The following is a 6,066-nucleotide window of genomic DNA, read 5'->3' as shown; positions in this document are numbered from 1 at the left end:
GGGTTGTTAAAGTGTCCAGATTATTGAAACATCCCCTGAGCACCAATAATTAAAAGTGGAATACTTTTTTTTTAAGTTTGTTTGAGAGAGAGAGTGAGAGAGAGAGAGAGAGAGAGCACGTGCCCAAGCGGGGGAGGGGCAGAAACAGAGGGAGAGAGAGAATCCCAAACAGGCTCTGCGCTGTCAGTACAGAGTCTGACACGGGGCTTGCTCCCACAAACCGTGAGATCATGACCTAAGCTGAAATCAAGAGTCAGATGCTTAGCTGACTGAGACACCCAGGCACCCCAAAAGTAGAATACTTTTGATAGACATTAATTAAAATGGATTTGCATACTCCTTGTATGTTGAATATAATTTAACTTTTTAAAACAAAATTTTTTAAAATGTTTATTTATTTTTGAGAGAGAGAAAGAGAGCAGGAGCAGGGGAGAGGCAGAGAGAGAAGGAGACACAGAATCTGAAGCAGGATCCAGGCTCTGAGCTACAAGCGCGGAACCCAACATGGGGCTCAAACTCACAAACCGTGAGATCATGACCTGAGCCAGAGTGGGATGCTCAACCGACTGAGCCACCCAGGCGCCCCTATAATTTAACTTTTTAATGAACCAGCTTCAATGTCAAAATTGTGGGGCTGGGTGTTAAATGGCATAAAAAGAAACAAGGAAATAATATCTTCTTTCCCCACAAAAAAACCTCCTCTTCCTTTTGATGCCATGCATCATGTTTTCTAGGGCAGGTATATATGTGGGTGCTACCTTTAATCCTCTCCCCTGCCATCCAATCAACTCTGCTATCTGAACGCCTCTTGAAATGCCTGCTCGTGTTCTTCACCAATACCATGACTGTAGTTCAGGCCATTAATATCTCTTGGCTAGATGGTAGAATGAGTTTTTTAAATGGCCTTCCTGCCTTTATGCAGTCTGACCACCCTGAAGTCCACTCTCCCCTTTATAGCCAGAGTGATCCTTCTAAAAATGCACATCTGATCTAATCATTCCCTTGTTTAAAACCCTTTAATGGCTTCCTATTGCTCTCAGAATAAAACCTGGCTCCTTAATGTGGCCTCCTTAGAGGCCCTTCATGATACAATCTCTATTACCTCTGTTTTTTGTCTGCTTGATGTAGCTGTGTCTGATAGATCGTTAAAATCTCCCACTCAGACAGTGGGCTTGTCAATTTCTCTTTGTACTTCTGGTGGTTTTGCTTTCTGTAATTGAAAGCTATGTTATTAGGTACATTCAACTTCTTGGTAGCGACCCTCTTTATTTCATTTGGTTTAGAAGACTTTTTTGTCTGATATTATTAATGCTTCATCAGCTTTCTTTTTGACAGCATTTTGATAATTTATCTTTTTTATCCTTTTATGTCCCGTATTTCTGTGGTTTAGTTTTGGGAGTCATTTGCTATCATCAAACCAACTTGATACCCTATCTGTCTTTAATAAGTAATTTAAATCTGTTTAGGTATTCTACTTGCTGATGTATTTGTACTTAATTTTACTATTCCATTTTGTGTGTTTTGTTTGTCATGCCTTCTTTTCTTTTTTTTTTTCTCCTTCTTTTCCTTCTTTTGAATGATCGGTTTTCTGTATTAAATTTCCCTAATCCTTGGCCATTCTTTTCTCTCTGCAGATTTAGAAGTTCTAGATCAGCTTTTTATTAATATAAAATATCCTATTCAGACAAAGTCATTATGTTTATACCTCTCCCAAACATGACAAGGGATTGAACATGCTTGAACCATCCATTGTACATTTTCTTCCTTCTTCTTATTTTTTTTTAACACTAAAGTAGTTATTTTTAATTTTACCATCACCTTTTATTAATTCCTTCCCTCACCAGTATCTTTGAACCCAGTGCTTTCCCTCTGGGCTTATTTTTTTCTCACCGGGAAAGGGGAAAGGACATTCTTCATTTCTTTTGGGACAGGTCTGTGGGTGGTAGATTCTGTTAGTCTTTTACAATTGAAAATGTCTTTGTCTTGACATCTCCCTTAAATGGAAATCTAATTCTTGCATGATAGTGTTCCATTTAACTTTTAAGATATTTCATTGTTTTCTTGTTTCTGTTGCTTTTGAGAAGTCTAGTTATATTCTCTTTGTAGATAACCAATGTTTTCCCTTTGGTAATTTGAGATTTTATCTTCATCCTCATTGCCCTGTGGTTTCACTCTAATGCGACAGAAGTATGAGTTTACTTTCATTTATCTTGAGCGGTACACACGGTATTCTGATGTTTTGATTAGAAAATCTTCAATCATTTCTTCTTCTTCTTCTTTTTAATAGCAGTTTCTCCACTCTGCCCTTCAGTTTTCAGTTTTTCCTTCTGGAACTCCTATTAGACATATGTTGGAGCCACTCCATAGAAAACCCATGAATCTTAATTTTTTTTGTTCACATTTCAAAATCTCTTTATATTTCTATACTGTGTTCTGGGTGAATTATTCAGTACATGCCTTTAATTCATTACTTTTTCTCTTCAACTTTGACCAGCTCCAGACTTAATGTCATCTATTGATTTTCTTGTTTCAGTGACCATACTTTTATATTTAAGATTTCTATTTGTTCTATTTCACATTTATCTGTTATTTATTCAGCTTGCATTTGTTCCCCAATTTCTTGCCCTTTAAAAATGTCCCTAATTTCTGGGCACCTGACTGGCTCAGTCAGTTAAGAGTCTGACTTCAGCTCTGGTCATGATCTTGCAGTTCCTGACTTTGAGCCCCGTGGTAGGTTCTGTGCTGACAGCTCAGAGCCTGGAGCTGCTTCGCATTCTGTGTCTCCTTCTCTCTGCACCTCCCCGGTTCATGCTCTGTCTCTCAAAAATAAATAAGCATTAAAAAAATAAAAATAGGGGCGCCTGGGTGGCTCAGTCGGTTGAGCGGCCGGCTTCAGCTCAGGTCATGATCTCACGGCTAGTGAGTTCAAGCCCCACGTCGGGCTCTGTGCTGACAGCTTAGAGCCTGGAGCCTGTTTCAGATTCTGTGTCTCCCTCTCTCTGACCCTCCCCCGTTCATGCTCTGTCTCTCTCTGTCTCAAAAATAAATAAATGTTTAAAAAAAAAATTAAAAAAAAATAAAAATAAAAAAAGTCCCTAATTTCTTGTCATTTATCTCTTTGAGAATGCAAAAAATATTAATATTTTAATATTGTATTTATTTTATTAATATTTATTTTAATATTTACTATTTTAATAATTAAATTCAATAAAGTTAATTTTATCTAGCGTAAATTCATGTTCTGAGTGGGGCTCTTGGGTGGTTCAGTTGGTTGAGCATCTGACTTCGGCACAGGTCATGATCTTGCGGTCTGTGAGTTCAAGCCCTGCGTTGGGCTCTGTGCTGACAGCTCAGAGCCTGGAGCCTGCTTTGGATTCTGTGTCTCCCTCTCTCTCTGCCCCTCCCCTGCTCGTGCTCTGTCTCTCTCTCTCTCTCTGTCAAAAATAAATAAACATTAAAAAAAAAATTCATGTTCTGAGTGTTCATTCTTTTGGTCATTTTTCTCAGTGTTAGATATGGATATGTGCTTGGAACTTGGTGGTCAGGCTCATATTGAGTGGGAAGTTTTTATTTGCTGTTTTCTGTTTTAGTTTAGTGTCGGGTTCCCCTACCCCCCCTTTCACTTACCCTGTGCTCACCCCTCTATGTTCAGTGACTTTTGCCTCCACCTGCCTCCCTGGATCTCCATTCTAGAATCGGGTCTACTGCTGGCATTTTGATGTTTCTACCCGACAGTGATATTGGGGCTATTGCAGAACCAGTCCCTTGGCCACCTGCTTGGCTTGGTTCCTGATTCCAAGGCTGTGTCTTTGTCCTTCTGCTTCCCCAGGCCGTGGGTTGGCAGCAGTTTATTTTCAGCCTTCTTTCATGAGCTCCTGATTTCAAGAACCAAGCCTGGCTTCTGTCTTCCACCTTGTTTGGAGCATCTTTAGTTCCTGTCACCTTGCAGGAGACAAAAATCTTGGCTTTCAAACCTGAGACCCCAGTAGGCCTGTGGCTTCAGACTTGCTAAGTGCTTTCTGCAGACATTTTTATTCCATTTCTGATCTATGAAAGGGGTTATTTGTTTCTGAGCCTGGTTATACCTTTCCGGTTTTCTCTTTCTATATTTTAATTATCGTTGCTATTTGTGTGGAGTAAAGGGAATGGATCAAAGCATGACCTTACTGCACCAACTTGACCAGAAGTCCTTCTGCGTTTACCTCTCTGGATTTATCTCTCACCATCCCTCACTCTAGGTTCTAGCCATAAATTCATTACTTTAGAGGATCAATAAATTGCATACCCTTTCTCCCCACCCCGCCCCCCGGCTTTTGGATGAAGTAAGACATAGGGGACGGTCAAGTGGAGATTGAAAAAAAAATGCCAGCTTTATTACAAGATAAGCTAATAAAGAGCAAGTTTCTCGATCTGTAACCCAAAAGGGCTTGCTGACATTCTGTACCAGCTTCTAGCTCCCACAGAATTTAGCCTCCACACAACATACCAAAGGTGAAAGTTGGGTCTGCAAAGCAGACACGTTTACCCAAGATCACTGTCTGCACTGTCTGTGGCAGAAAGAGAACAAGAGAACGAGTCCTCAGTAATTGAGGCCTTTTAATAGATTAGCTCCATCCAGTAAAGAACAATATACAAGCCACAGAACGTAATGGTACTCGCCAATCAAGAAACTCACTCCTGAGTGTGAAGGATAGCTATGGCCAAAAGTCATATTCTAATGGAACACTCTCCTACCCACCCCCTGTAAAGATATGCCCCTAAAACATGCCATGTTCTTCCTCCTTCCCTCATGTCTTTTTACAGGCTCTTCCTACTTCTTCCATCTGCCAACTCCTTCTCCTCCTGATGCCTATGGTAAAACCATAGGTAATATTTACTGAATCCCCACTATGGGGAAGTACAACCCTATGAGGTTTGTGTTTTAAATGTAATCTTATAGATGGAGAAACTAAGCATGAGGAAGGATTCCAATGTTTCCAAGATCACGCAGGTATGATGGCGGAAGCAGGATTGGGCCCAAGATTCTTTTAGTTACAGAGCCTATATGCCTTTCATTATATGCAGCTGCCCTCCATATTTTATTCATTTTTGGATATTTAGAACACAGCATAGCACCAGTAGAGAGTGGATGCTCAATAATATTTAATGAATGAATGTATAAATCAATGAAACATAGTCTCAAGTTAACTGCCTTGAGTGGATTAAAAACAACTTTAATATGAGGATTTATAAAGAATGCTTAACTTCCTTTGGCATCAGACTGCGTTTTATCAAGGTGGATGAGAGCATCCACTTGGAAGGCTTCTCTAGTGGCTGCTAGGCTCTGCTGTCACTCCTGTCCACCCCTTTCGATTTTAGGTCTTCTCCTCCAGCTCTTCAAGAAGATAGTTGTTGTCTCTTGGTTCTATCTCACTTTTGTCCCTGGCCCAAGCCTGCTGGCCTCCCGAAAGAGTGATCCTTTACACTGGTAAAACTACTGATGCTTTGTCACATACAGCCTCCATATGGTACCTCCATGCAGACATGCTGTGTATTAGCCAAGACTCTACACTGCAAGCCACAGACACTAATTCTGATGAGAAAAGAAATGTGTAAGAAATGAGAAAAGCTTGGGTAACTGAGACGTTCAAAGGATGAACTAGCCTTAGATATGGCTGGATACAGAGCAGAAGTAATTTATGTGAGCCCAGTGAAGCTTAGGCTTCTGGGTTCCTCCTTGCTAGGCCCTTTCTTGGGCTCTGGGAGAGGTCCCAGCAACGTGTTTAAATAGTCATAGGTTTTTCTAAAATTAGAAAATCTCACTTTCCCAGTTCAAGAGTACTGAGGGATTAGGGCCAGGCAGCTAAGCTATTGATTGGAAGAGTAGGCAGGGAAGGGGTCTGGATAAGTGGCAGGAAAAAGCAGCAACTATTGCATAGTCTGCTCCCTAGGTTGGAACACCACCCTTCTCTCCTCCTGGTTACTTAAAGGCTCAGTTCAGGTGGCACTTGATTCAGGAACCTTCCCTGACGCACTCCCAATCTCTCCTCCCCCCCCCCCCCCCCCCCCCCCCCCCCCCCCCCCCCC

This window comes from Panthera uncia (assembly GCF_023721935.1).
Source record: "Panthera uncia isolate 11264 chromosome C1 unlocalized genomic scaffold, Puncia_PCG_1.0 HiC_scaffold_4, whole genome shotgun sequence".
Taxonomy (NCBI): Eukaryota; Metazoa; Chordata; class Mammalia; order Carnivora; family Felidae; genus Panthera; species Panthera uncia.
This window is presented reverse-complemented; position numbering follows the sequence as displayed.